General features: G+C 42.4%; 1 protein-coding gene across 1 annotated transcript in view; it reads right to left on the minus strand.

Annotated features, from left to right (window-relative positions):
• The window catches only part of LOC121468089 (urea transporter 2), a 293,033-nt gene that overhangs the window by 27,771 nt on the left and 251,379 nt on the right, over positions 1-13,883 (minus strand). The window lies entirely within an intron of this gene.

Consider the following 13,883-nt stretch of genomic DNA (forward strand, 5'->3'; position numbering starts at 1 on the left):
GGACTAAATGCCCCAATTTTAACCTGCCACTTCAATACCTCTACGATTCAGTCCTTCCCTCTGCAGTAAAATGGGAATCGCGCTGCTAGGAGCTTGGGGCAGGACCTCAGGGAGGGAGGTGAGGGTTTAAAGAGCTTTTCAGCCCTTTGCTTCTGTTCTGACAACCCCTTCTAGCACCATGGGAGGCGTCATGATGTCACGTGGATGGCATGGTGATGATTTGCCAGCCCAAGTGGGCCTTAGCTCTGATCAAAGTATCACAGAATGGTTTGGAATGAAAGGGACCTTGAAGACCATCTTGTTCCACCTCCTGCCAAGGGCAGGAACACCTTCTACTAGTCCAGGTTACTCCAAGACCTGTCCAACCTGGCACTGAACACTTCCAGGGATGGGCTGGACTGTTGGTGTGGGCTGCCATGGCTAAACCCTCTGCTGTGGGTGATCCTACTAGGGGTGGACTGATGAGCGTCAGTCCTTTCCTCCTGCCCTCTCAGACAGCAGGATCTCAAGATCCTTTCCATTGTTATTGACAGCATGTTTTGGCCATAAGCCCCGTCCCTTCTGTGTATAGAGTTTATTTCTGTGTCATGGCTGAAGTACCTGATGAAGTTTATAGAGGTCATCACAGCTAAGTATCCCACAACAGCCCTGACATAGAAGTTTATGTGGATTTAAATATCCAAGGAGTCTCATGTGAAAAACTGATTTTCAGGGTATTGCCATTGGTTAAATCTATTTCAGTTCTTTATTATGCTATTGAAATACTCGAATCACCACTTGAACTAAATGAAAGCTTACTGTGTGTGCATATAATTGTTTTTCTTGCTACCTATTACTTGATTGGAGTTGAGTAAGGTTAGCAAAAGCATTAAATTAATTTTCTTGTAACGTTAAGCGTTATGAAGTAGGAGGTATAAAAGTTACATTCTACATGGCAAATATCTTGAGGGTTTAGTTTATAGACTTGTTTATATTTTTATTTTAATGATTATTGCTTTCTTTTTGTCATTTCCACTTTTGAATCTCCATACTTATTACATTTTTATTATCTCTTTTATAAAATAAAGGGCAGCAAACCAGACAATTTCATTATTGGAATAAATAGATCCAGATATATCTCTCAATAAATTAAATGTTGTGGCTGCAAGAGGGACTTTTCCAAAGTCACTAAGCTGAAGGCAAAACCAATTAATAGCTGGCCTTTCATTTTTATGGACCAGGGCATGCAGCACATCCATCTGACTTGGCAGATTTGAAATTATCTGAGAGATAGCTGAAATATACAGAAAGATACGTGAGGAAAATTAGTGCTCATGGAAGGCAACAGATCAATAGCTGAAGAATTCAAATCCTTGTGTGCTATGTGCAAACCCTACTGAAGTAATTTTGAACACGTTCTCTTGGCTTCAGGGGGTTCTGTGTGAGGGTCTCTGCCTTGTAGCATTTTTGGGGGTGAAGCAATCTTTAGCCACTTAATTATTGCTGTGGATCCTAACTGGTACGTATTCCCAAACATGTTGTGAGACTTGTAGGTGTTGCTTGCTCTTACTGGGAATCTTCCAAAGTACCAAACAGAAGTGTGTCTGTTTCAGAATCACAGAATCACATGATGGTAGGGTTGGAAGAGACCTTAAAGATCATCTCAGTCCACCCCCTGCCATGGTCAGGGACACCTTCCACTATCCCAGATTGCTCCAAGCCTCATCCAACCTGGCCCTGAACACACAGCAGGAGCTGGAGATAGAAAAGAGGAGTTTAATTTGTATATCTGCAGTGTAAGTGCAATTGCTCTTCGTAATCTGGTGGGTGAGGGGTCTAGAAAAAATGTGTCATGAAGAGCAGCTGAGGGAGCTGGAGGTGTTTAGTCTGGAGAAAAGGAGGCTCAGGGGGGACCTTCTCCCTGTCTACAACTCCCTGACAGGAGGGTGGAGTGAGGTAAGGATCAGCCTTGGCTGCCATGTCTGAAGGGAAAGGATGAGAAGAAGGCTTTAAGTCCTGCCAGAGGAAGTTCAGATCCATATTAGAAAAAAAAAAAATTCACTGTGAGAGTGGTCGGGCATTGGAATAAGTTACCCAAGGAGGTGGTGGAGTCACCATCTCTGGAAATGTTCAAGGGGCATCTGGATTTTAGGTGTGATTTTGGTGGTGTTGGTTGATGGAGGGACTATCTGATTTTGAATGTCTCTTCCAACCTCTGTGATTATTCTGTGATAAAATTAACTGGTACTTTTTAGTACCATGTAGCCTTGTTCTCTTTAAAAAAAAAAATCGTGTGCATATAGATTTTGTTTTTAATAGCTTTTATTTTCTTAGTATAATTTTGCTGTTCTGAAACATATGTCTATGCAATTTTTATCCTTTGGATCTAAAGCTAAAATCTACACTGTATGCACACAACAAGTCCCGGACTACCAAGTCCTCCTCCTGGTTGCCACCCATAAATTCAATTTATTATCCCACAGACAAACCCTTTATGCATCTAAGAACCAGCTGGGTTTCTCCCTGGGTATTTCCATGTAAAGTCTGTTCTAGAGCTTTGAAGAATTTGATGTTAATCAGTTCCTTCCTATTTTCTCTTGTTCTCCCAGTCTTCTTCCAGGCTCACTGGGAAATTGGAGCCATGGTGGTGAGAATAATTGCCTTGTTAGGAATAAGTGAACTGAATGAAATCAGCCCAGTGGTGTGAAAAATAACATTTGGTAGCAGTCAGGCTCTGGTGTGCTGAACTCCTGCCTGCTCAGCCGACCAGGTTGGCCTTGTATTGTGCTTATGTTTTTACATGTTTGTCTGTATCAAACTTTTCCTTTGTTCCATGTTTCTATCCCAAACTATCTTGGAGCAGAGCCACTGGGAATACGTGGCCTAGTGGGATATATCATTAAGGCTTCCAAAAGGAACCCAATATGAATAGTAAGAATAATGTGAATAATACTGAAGAATATAAGCTTGTTAGAAAAGCTAACATAAGTTCTACATCTAAAAATAAACACCAGCAAGAGAGTTCAAATTAATTTAAAGTAGGGTTTTTTGTTGTTGTTGCTTTTTTTTTTTTTTTTTTTTTTTTGTTTACTGGGATTTGCAAGTGGATGGGGAATTGTATTTTGAAAAACTAGCATTTTACCTTATACATTTGCTAAATGGGAATTTTAGGAAATAACTGTTGAACTGTACCATGCCCCTACTCCATGGCAAACACCCCTCCAATGTACAGTAATTATATGGTTGTCAGTAATGATATGGTTGTTTTGAACTCTCTTGTTGTAGTTTTGCTTTATGCAGCAGGGAAGGATTTGGGATCTGATGCCTTGTGCAGTGGACAAAGCATTTAATTGCATTTAAGCAATAAACAAAATGTTTCTCTTTACACAGTCTATTGCTGCTGGACAGAGGGAGGAGAAATTGTGATCCAAAAGCCTCTTTAATGGGATTTTAAGTGATGAATAGCTGTGGGTGTATAAATGAGAATCTATGAAGCCATTGGCTATTGCAGCCAATCCTAATTATAATGTTCTATCAGGTACTGTTGTTTGCATGAGGGTAACATTTTCTGTGTTGGTCATGGAGCTGGGTGGATTCTGGTACACTGCATAAATGCAGAACCAAGATATAGCCTTTCCAGAGGTAAGTAGCATCCTGGTTCCTCAAAGAGACTTTGATCTAAATTCAAACCATGCAGGAACAAGGAAAGACTTTAGTTACACAAGTGTGTGTAATCTGTTTTTTTTTGCGGGGCTTTCTGTTTATTTTTGAGTCATGGAGTCACAGAATGTTTTGGACTGGGAGAGACCTTAGAGACCATGCAGTTCCACCCCTGCCTTGGACAGGGACATTTTCCACTAGACCAGTTTACTCAGAACCCCATCCGGCCTGACCTTGAACAACTCCAGGAGTGGGGAGTCTACAACCCTTTTTTCCTGTCCCTCCCTGCCTTGTCCCCAGTCCCTCTGCAGCTCTTCTGGAGCCCCTTCAGGCCCTGGCAGAGGCTCTGAGCTCTCCCTGGAGCCTTCTCTTGTGCAGGTGAACAGCCCCAGCTCTGCCAGGCTGGCTTCAGAGCAGAGGGGCTCCAGCCCTCGGAGAATCTTTGTCCCCCTCCTCTGGACTCACTCCAATAGGCCTGTGATCTTTTGTATGCTTTGTTGTATAACCAAAGAATAAGACTTTTGTGAGTTCTGTGGATTATGTTCCTCACTTCCACAACATCTCTGGAAATAACCTGTAAATCCATGCTCATGAGGCTCTGGTCTGAGCTGGCTCACATTGGCTGCGGAATTTGGGCGCTCTGGCACTGCAAGTCAAGATGTGACATCTTGATCAGAGGGCACCAGGCATCCTGTTGTCACCTCTAGTTCATACCTCCTGTGTCAGGAGGCTTTGGAATAACAGGGACACACAGGCATAGACACTGGTTACTGCCACCAAAGGTAGCCCTTCAAGAGACATGTCAAAAGGATTGTGCACCCTGTGGTGACAGCTGTAACCAGCAATGGCTGGGGTTGGAGTGTGGAGGGTAGGACAATGACAAGAGCATACCAAATTTTATTTTCACTCAGCTTGCTCACTGGATATCGAGTAAAATATTCCCAGACCATTTCTGTCTGTTTCTTTTAAACAATGTTCCTTGCCAGTAAATTCATGCTTCCTGTGGCTGCCACTTTATATATTGAATTAGTAAAGCTTATTAAGTCCCCCATTATTTTGTTGCATGATGGAGAATACAGGTGTTTTTCCACATAAAATGTTCACATGACACAGCAGGAGTAGCACTTTAAGCCTTAATGGCATGCACTTGGTTATCTAATTTTTGCACATTAATCCTCTCAAGTTGTCTGTTAACACAAACCTTGCTAATTAATGTTGCTTTAGTGTCTGCAAATGTATGATTCACTTTTTTAAAGGAAATTAGAAGACCACAGAGCACTGTATTATGAATCATAATATCAGTGACATTTAAAGACATGTAAAATAGCTTAGCTGGTACGTGATATAGAATTATACCACAATCTAACCTCATCAACAAAAAAGTCATTCTCTGATACACCCATTTTTGTTTATATTCTTAGAGAATTACTGCTGTAGCAAGACTTGGGCAAATGTCTTTATTTCAGTGTGTTTTTGTAAGGAAAAAAGAAGGGATTCTCATGCAAAACAAATGTCTGAAAAGACATGGAGGTCCAAATAAGTTACTCTAGAATTCCCATTTTAGTAAATATATACAGGCACCTACAGAAGGTAAATCATCTAAACAAAGCCTAAGAGAATTCACATCTAACACTTATGCAAAGAATAATGTTGAAACAAGCTCAAGTTCAAAACTATTTATACCAAAAAAGTGAATACTTAAGGGACTTTAGGCATTCCTTTTACCTTCTCATTTGGAATGGGAAATAGCAGACGTCCTGTTGTCTCTGTATTGGCATATCTGAGGCCAGCAAATATGTCAAACTTGCACCGTGGCCCTGAAATTTAAGCCTTTATTTCTATTCCAAAGGGATCTGGAATTTTAAAGTTACATGGACAAATTTCTGGATATTTGACTTGCAGAGCAATTTCTAGTCTTGAGTTGATTTACTGCTTGCAATAAAACTGTTCATCAGGAAATGTGAACCTAATTAACAAGTATTCAACCTACATCTTTCTATCATCTACTGACAGCAAATATACAAAACAAAAATGAGAAACCTTGTACCAAAATTATGAAGAGATATTCAAATATAATCACAATTTCAACACAAAATCTTAAAAACTATCTGTGGATTTGGTGGAGCAGAACATAGTAGAAACCATGGACGGAAAAGGATGCACATTATCATTATTTTTGCTTAAAAACTTTGGAGTTAAGAATCCCATAGACAATCTTAACCACAGACATTCAACCTAAACCCTCCTAAACCTCACGGCTTATTTATTGCATAGTAATGTTTTTAACAGAAGCACTGATTAGGTGTTGGAGCAAACTACCAGGGCAGGCAGTGGATCCCTCTTCTCTTGAAGTCTTCATCTCAAAACTGGAAGTCAACAGTGCTGCGCTCAATACAGCAGCTACAATACAGTTTACAGTCAGTATTACATGGGCTGACTGCTCAAATGTCCTGTCTGGCCTGAGCATTTATGAATCTCAGTGTTTCTAAAGTACCTACAGATCCTTATAAAAGACGCAGTTGGAAGTACAAGGTATTTTATGGGACAGCTCCGTCTGCCTCATGCAGAGGTAAAGAAAACCTCACGTGGCTGCATGGTAAGCTCAGGTACAGCCACATCTCATTAAACTTATTACAACTTTCAGTCACGTGGGTGCCTAGACATAAATAAGCAGTCCAGCTTTACCAAAATACATATGTTTCTCACTCTGACAGTCATGCAAGGGGCCACAACTGCCTGTGTCTCGAGGACAATTTTAATAGCAAGACCTTTCTCCTCCAGGGACTGCTCTCACTTTTTCATTTAGAAGAGGAGAAAGGAAACCCAATCCTAAGCATATGATGATTTTATTATGTGAAACCCAATAGGAAATGAAGTAAGAATATCAGGCTGCTTTCAGTTTCCTAGCAAGAGATTTTGTTTTAAGTTGGAAGAGGGGCAGCTGTGTTGGATGCTTGCTTCCCTTTGCCTAAACATCAGGACTTCTTTAATTGTTAGGGGTCATTGTGTGAGTTGTGTGGTGCAAAGAGCAGGCTTGTTGGGAGCTCCTGAGCACTGATCCAGGCTCTCCTGGTTTGGAGAGAATGATTCAGCTGAAGAAGCAGAGGATAAAGGACTGCAGCAGCTCCTGGCTGTATCTTGGTGTGCACACAGGGATGCCTGAGTGTGTACGTGTCTGTCTGTGTGTGTGTGTGTGTGAATACCATAAGCAAGCCAGCCAAATTCCATCTTCATGGACAGTTCAATGGAAAGTTAGCTTGAAAATGCAGTATATCATATTTCATTAATTTAATAGGGTTTTCTTGATTTTACAAAGTGCTTCAACCAGACACTCGTGGCTGGAGGCTGCACAGCAGGAGACCTAAAACACTGCATCTGTGTTTTTCAACTCTTGCCAGAATCCATTGAATTTGATCCAGAATGACTATGCATCTTTGGAATGTACATTCACTTTCTCTTGCCTTATCCAAATAAAAGAGGGGCATGGGGGGGTTGAGGGGAAGGGAGAAAAGAGTCCAGTGAGAATTCCATATGGAAACACTAAACTAGCATTATAAAGGATTTCCTATAAACAAAATTACAGTCACAAATTTTGGACTTGGATCACATTTGAAACAAAGGGCCCTTTGTCTCCCTCTTTTAATATATTTTTTTATCTACATTAACACACACATTTTTATTTTTTTTATGGCAATAGATAAACAGATGTACATGTATACACTCATGCAAAAATGAATGTATATATTAGTTTGAGGTCCAGTTGCAATCTCTCTTAATTTTTTTTTCAATTACAAAACTCCTAACAAGAGCAAACTTTAATCGTTATGTGCACTAAATCCCTTGAAAATAAATATCCAGGGCAACTTCAAAAGCCCTTAATTAGAAGCACATGTGTGGTGTTACAAATTTCTGGCTGAGGCGGCTGAGTTGTAATTTAACGTTATGATCTGCCATAAATATTATCCATAATGAGAAGACTTCATGTTACACTTCTGTACGTCAGATATATGCAATATTTTTTGTCTGCTTTTGTTCAATCACTGAACCTTAAGTGAAGTTTAAAATTAGAAGGAAAGGAAGAACGAAAAAACTAGTTTTCCCACTGGGAAGCTGAATATTTCTGTCCTCCTAGCTGCAAAGAGAGCTATTGATTTTATTCCATTTTCTTTGTTCCAGTTTAAAAATGTGGTTAACAGATAACTTGGAGATGATGGGGGAAGAGGAAGGATAAGGTTTGGAAGCTTTGGAAGTTGGTAAGATGATTGTTGTTGTTTTGCATAGTTTTCTGATAGAAGCTTCCTGGAATATTTGCTGTGTAATCCACTGCCAAAGCAAACCCCAGACACCCATAAGCTAGTTTCTACAAGAAAATAGAAACCATTTCTGCCCCTGTGTTGTAGCTGAACCAAGTCTATCACTCTTCAGAAACTTGATCGTTGAGGATAAAATTTTCTGTGTTAATTTTAGGTGGTTTATGGATTGGTTTTGCAGCCTTGGCACAGACTGAGCACCACTATATGTATGTGTATGTGTAATTATATGTGTGTGTGTGTGCGTGTGTGTGTGGAGGAGGCATTTAACCAGACAGTAAATTTACATGGAAGTGTGCAGCTGTGGGGATTATGTGCTGGTTGCTTAAATGTGTGTGAAGAAATGCAGAAATAGCATGGGCCTGCAGAACAACTCCACAGCCTCATGACTTATATAGAGAGGCAGTTTGGTTTGGACTTTGACCAAACACATGGCTGTGGGGTTTTTGCCTTGAAGAGTGCCCCAGGACTCTGTACCTATTTAAAAGGACAAGTCTTATCTGGTGTTTCTGACTTCAGGTATATGAGGGTTGCCTTGGCAGGCTGTTCCTGTGGCCACAGCCATATCTTATTGTTCAGCCTGGAGAAGAGACGGCTCCAGGGTGGCCTTACTGCAGCATTCAAGTACCTAAAGGAACCACAGGAGTGCTGGAAATGGACTTTGGACAAGGGCCTGGGCAAGGGGGAATGACTTCACCCTGAAAAAAGGCTGAGTTAGATAGGATATTGGGAAGGATTTCTGGGCTCTGAAGATGATGAGTCTCTGGCACAGGGTGCCTAGAGAAGCTGTGACTGCCCCATCTCTGGAAGTATTCAAGGCCAGGCTGGACAGGTTTGGAGCAAACTAAGATAGTGGAAGGTATTCCTGACTATGGCAGGGGATAGAACTGGATCAGTTTTAAGGTGTCTTCCAACCCAAACCATTCTAAGATGATTCTGTGATTATTATAGCCTGAGTACAGGGCATGGGAATGCTGCTCTCTCCTTGGACATTTCTCCTAGACAGAAGACATTGCATGTCCTCAGCCTTTGCTTTCTCCAGCAGAATGAGCATATGCTTCATCTTTTCCTACTCACACCAGCCTTTTTGTTGGAACTGCTTTTCTGCTTGATCTTTAAAAAAAATAGTGAGTAAAAATCTCTGTCCAAGTACCTATGGTGGGGATGTGTCTATATTGACTGCAGCATGTTGACATAAAGTGTGGCTCCTACAGCTACATGCTCAAGGAACAATTCAGAGCAGGGAAGTTCCAAGCTGCAGGCACCATGGGCCCAGATATATAGGAAATAGATGGCTTGAAGCAGCCCTCTCTGTGGGCATGGTAACAAGTGGTCAGATGGCTGTGTGATATTGGTACCTGTCTGGTTTTGGCTAGACTCTGACACAGCTGCTGACACTGCTGACACTGATGCTGGGGAGAGACTGGGGTGTCTGGGATTATAACTCCTCCCAGGAGTCAGACTCTCATAGGAACAGTACCAATTTTTTGTGGCAGCAGAAGGAGATGCAAATCCAGTTCTCCAGGGTATCCAACCTGGAGTAGATATCCATCCTGGACTCTCTCAGATTTGTCTCTCATTCCCAAAATGCCTGTATGCAATTTTTGCCTCTGCTGTTGCAGAGCTGGATCACATCCTATCAGTTCTCATAGCTAATATCAGATACAGCAAGCTGCAAGCCAAGTTCGTTCCCTGTGCTAGCTCTCCTCAGTCCAGCTAAGTTCACAGGGATGGATTTGTACACCTCCTTTCCTCTTTGGGTAGCACAGAGCAGAAGCGAGGCTGTGAACCTTCCAGGTGACAGGTTATCTTCAGAAAAGTTTGCTGAATTGCTTTATAAACTTCAGATATGTAGGGGAGAAGATAAAAGCTGTAATGTGTCCCTTCAGGACCCATGATGGATGTGTTGCTTAGTCTCTGACTGTGTTGGATGTATCTGAGCAAATCTTTCCTTACAATGGAGGTAACAAAGGTCCTCTAATCTCCTGCTCCCCTTCTACTTCCATCTTGAGTTGCTGGAACCACGACTGCCAGGACATGGAGAGTCTATTGTCAAGGTCTTCCTACCAGAGATGATGGAAATGCCCATTCCTCTGTAACTTCCAGCATCAGTCTGTCATCTGGGACAGTTCAGATAATGCTTGGAGACCTGCAGAGCTGTGAGTGTGTTTCTGAAAATAATCAGCACACAGAGTCATCCCCAGTAATGCTTTTAGAGGCACTTCCAGTAGTTTGGATTACTTATCAAACCCAATTAAAACCAAATATATCACTGGAGAAAAGTTTCCCAGTCCTTTCTTCAAAATGATATTTAACACTTCACATTTTGCTTCCAATCAGGGATCAAGAAGTTGTTTAGAAGTATGAATTATTTCAGAGTTTCAGAGCAACCCCCTAAAGTCACCCACTGCCACCACCACCTCTTCCTGACCATGGAGCCAGAGGTCACTTCCCCAGCATGGACTCGAGCAATGTAACTCTGCTGGAAGAGGAAATCTCTCCACTGCCACCTTACTTGCCATCAATTATTTGGGTGTGTGCCATTCCAGGTAAGATGGGGGTGATCTGACACACTCCTTCAAACATGAGCATAGGAAAGCTGTGAAAGATGCTAAGAGACACTTGAAATGAAAAAGTACTTGGTAATCAAGGTCAAACACTAGCAGTAAATTTGAGCCAAATAAGAGCTCAGAATTCATGTGGCTACACATTCTTTCATCCTCATTTCTTCACCTCTCTGTAGTTTACACTGATTGCCTCCTATAGGCTTTGGGACACTCTTCAAACCAAGCAGTCTGGTAATGATGCTGACGATAATTCTTCCTTTTGGCTGGCTTGCATCCTGCTCTTATCTAAAGCACAGCTCTCTGTCACCACCCAAAGAATTAATGTCCAGCTAAACGTGGCAGAGTCCAGCTTGTCTGACCAGCTGTCCTGAACACGCAGAGGTCAGCCGTTCCCCTCACACTGCTGAACCAGCGTGGTGAGAGGGGCGTGGGTCATCTTAGTGCGTGTGCGGGGCAGATGGAAGGGAGCTGCTGCCCCGGCCGCTCGTTTTTCAGGACGTCGATAGATGGAGCTGAAGGAACAAAGCAGAGCGTTCGAGGGAAGGCATTCATGGGTGTGTTTGCTTTTTTTTGTGTGCCGGGAAGGGATTGCACTTGTGAAATGAAAGAAGTGTAGCTGTGCGGTGAAGGGAGGGCGTGAGGGATGCAAAGCTGCTGCAGAGGATGGTGGAGGAGAGATGGAAAAGGAATAGAGGGCATAGAAACCTACATCTGGGACAAAAATACCTTTTCTCTTGTCTACAGGCCTCTCCAGAGTATATTCTGCATCTGATTCAGCTTCTACACATACAACATCAGAATAGACTTCATTTCTCCTGGTAAATCCTGCACAGAATGAATCCTAGAATATGTTTTTGCATATCTAGATTAGATAAAACAGTCAAGACAATCACTCAAGTGCTTTGTGTGTCACAGATGTCCAGCTTGAGATGATCTAGAACTCAGTTAAGGCAGGTCAGGTACACTTAAACTGTCCCTTTGCCTAAATAAATCACCTTGTGGAAAAGTCCTCAGTAGTCAGTGTAAATAAGGATTCTCATGTCATGGTTTGCTTAGTCTGCTAATCAAAACATGTAGCTCTGAGCACTTACCATTTAGTGGAGCTTATGAAAATCAAGCATCATTATTGCTGTCTGATACATTATCACCAGCAGCCATATAATGGGAAAAATGTTCCTGGGTTGAAATGAGTGCAATTTATTATTCTAAATTGTTATGTATAAAGAAAGAAGAGTGCAGCTGGATATTCATTAGACACATTCAATTTAATGTATTGAAAACAGTAAAGAATATGCTTTAATTAATAAGCCAAGTGCACATGGCAATGGAATCTGTAAAGAGAGCCCACAAAGCTCTGCAGCTCTTCCTGGGAAGTGAAATGGCAAAGCTGTTCCTTTCTCTAGAGTGAGGTGACCTCTGTTCACCTGCAGACCACAATTCACCTGATTTGGTTGTCTCTGCTTTATTGCCACACTTAGAAGATTTTGCCTCTCAGGACCATAAGTGGTACAAAAGACATCAGATGTTTTTATGCACCTCACTTTTTGGACTCCCAATTTGCATATCTGTTTCAGGAGGAAGGTAGCTAGCATATTCCAAAAATGTGGGCCTTTGGTGAAGTTGCTTTCAGAAAGGGCACTTAAGGAGGCTTAAAAAGACACTAAAAACATTGCAAGTGTTGCCTCTGTGCTGCAGTGTTGGAAGGAACGAATAGGAAAAAACAGGACATCAACAACTGTGAGATTGATGTCCCTAAATGACCTTCAAAATAAAAACTGCATCTGACATTTCCCCTGGGAGTCTGAAAATGTACTGGAGATATCAACCAAATAATCTATTTCTTGTGAGGTCTTCTTAAGAAGACCCAAAAATAGAAAAACAGTAGCATGAACAATTATTAAAGTTACTCTTTGGAATGGAACTTTCATTCTAGCTCAAAAATATTGTTGAAGAAAATTTTGGCACCTGACATTTACCAGGTTTGTTAGAAGCCAGGAAGTGAATCACCTTGGAAAATTTGAACAAAATTTTCTTGGCTTCCATCATGCAAAGGCAGATGAAATGTATTTCCAAAAAATAAGACATTTTTAATGTGATTGCTAATTCATACCAACTAGCTCAAAATAAGCCAATATTTGCAGTTTGGAATTTAAATAGAATGTTTTTGACTCTTATTGAGTTGATAATTTCTTATTTGATAGAGAGGGAGGGTGATGGGCTACAGTGTTATACTATTTATATACATCCCTAGGCATGACCTTTCCTAAAAAAGATTCACAAGTCAGATGTGACCATTACCAGTCACAGACTGGATCTCTCACTGCCAGGGCCCACTGAGTGGGGCCGTGTGCGTCCCTAAGGGCCTGACTGTAAAAGGTGAAGCCATTTTTCCTGAAAGTCTATGGGTTACAGGCTCATGCAGTCCATGCTGAAGGGAATAATCTCGATGCTCATGCCCTGCTTTACCTTTTAGAGACTAAACCATGTCAAGAGAAGCTCAACATGCCCCATCAATGTGCACTGGAGCGCTGAAAACCAACCCCTGGACTGATCCCCCAGCATGGGCAGCAGGGCAGGGGGGATTCTGCCCCTCTGCCCCTGTGCACAGCTGAGACCCCACCTGCAGAGCTGCCCCAGCCCTGGCTCCAACAGCACAAGGACGTGGAGCTGCTGGAGCCAGTCCAGAGGAGGCCACGGAGCGGCTGCCAGGGCTGGAGCCCCTCTGCTCTGGAGCCAGCCTGGCAGAGCTGGGGCTGTTCACCTGCACAAGAGAAGGCTCCAGGGAGAGCTCAGAGCCCCTGCCAGGGCCTGAAAGGTTTCCAGAAGAGCTGCAGAGGGACTGGGGACAAGGCAGGGAGGGACAGGACACAGGGAATGGCTTCCACTCCCAGAGAGCAGGGACAGATGGGATATTGGGAAGGAATTGTTTCTGGGAGGGTGGGCAGGGCCTGGCACAGGGTGCCCAGAGAAGCTGTGGCTGCCCTTGGATCCCTGAAAGTATCCAAGGCCAGGCTGGACAGGGCCTGAAGCACCCTGTGATAGTGGAAGGTGTCCCAGTCCAAGCAATTCTGAGATTCTAAGGAGAGAGAGTCCCAAGCAGAAGCTCTGCTACTACAGGCAATGTATGCACACAACTCTCCCATCTCTGAGTAGTAATTGTAGTCAGAAACGGTGGCTTTTTAGTTATGGCATAGCTCTTTTACCACCCCATTTCCCCTGTATCCTGCAATGAACTAAATATGTTTTAATTTAGAGGTGTAGTTGCTCCTTACGACATCCTGAAAGTGAGCCTTGAGGTTGTCAGAACTACAGGCTGGACTGAGAGCCTTGCTATAGCCTTGCTATATGGAGGAAACAAAGCACCTCT

This window comes from Taeniopygia guttata, chromosome Z (genome assembly GCF_048771995.1).
Source record: "Taeniopygia guttata chromosome Z, bTaeGut7.mat, whole genome shotgun sequence".
Taxonomy (NCBI): Eukaryota; Metazoa; Chordata; class Aves; order Passeriformes; family Estrildidae; genus Taeniopygia; species Taeniopygia guttata.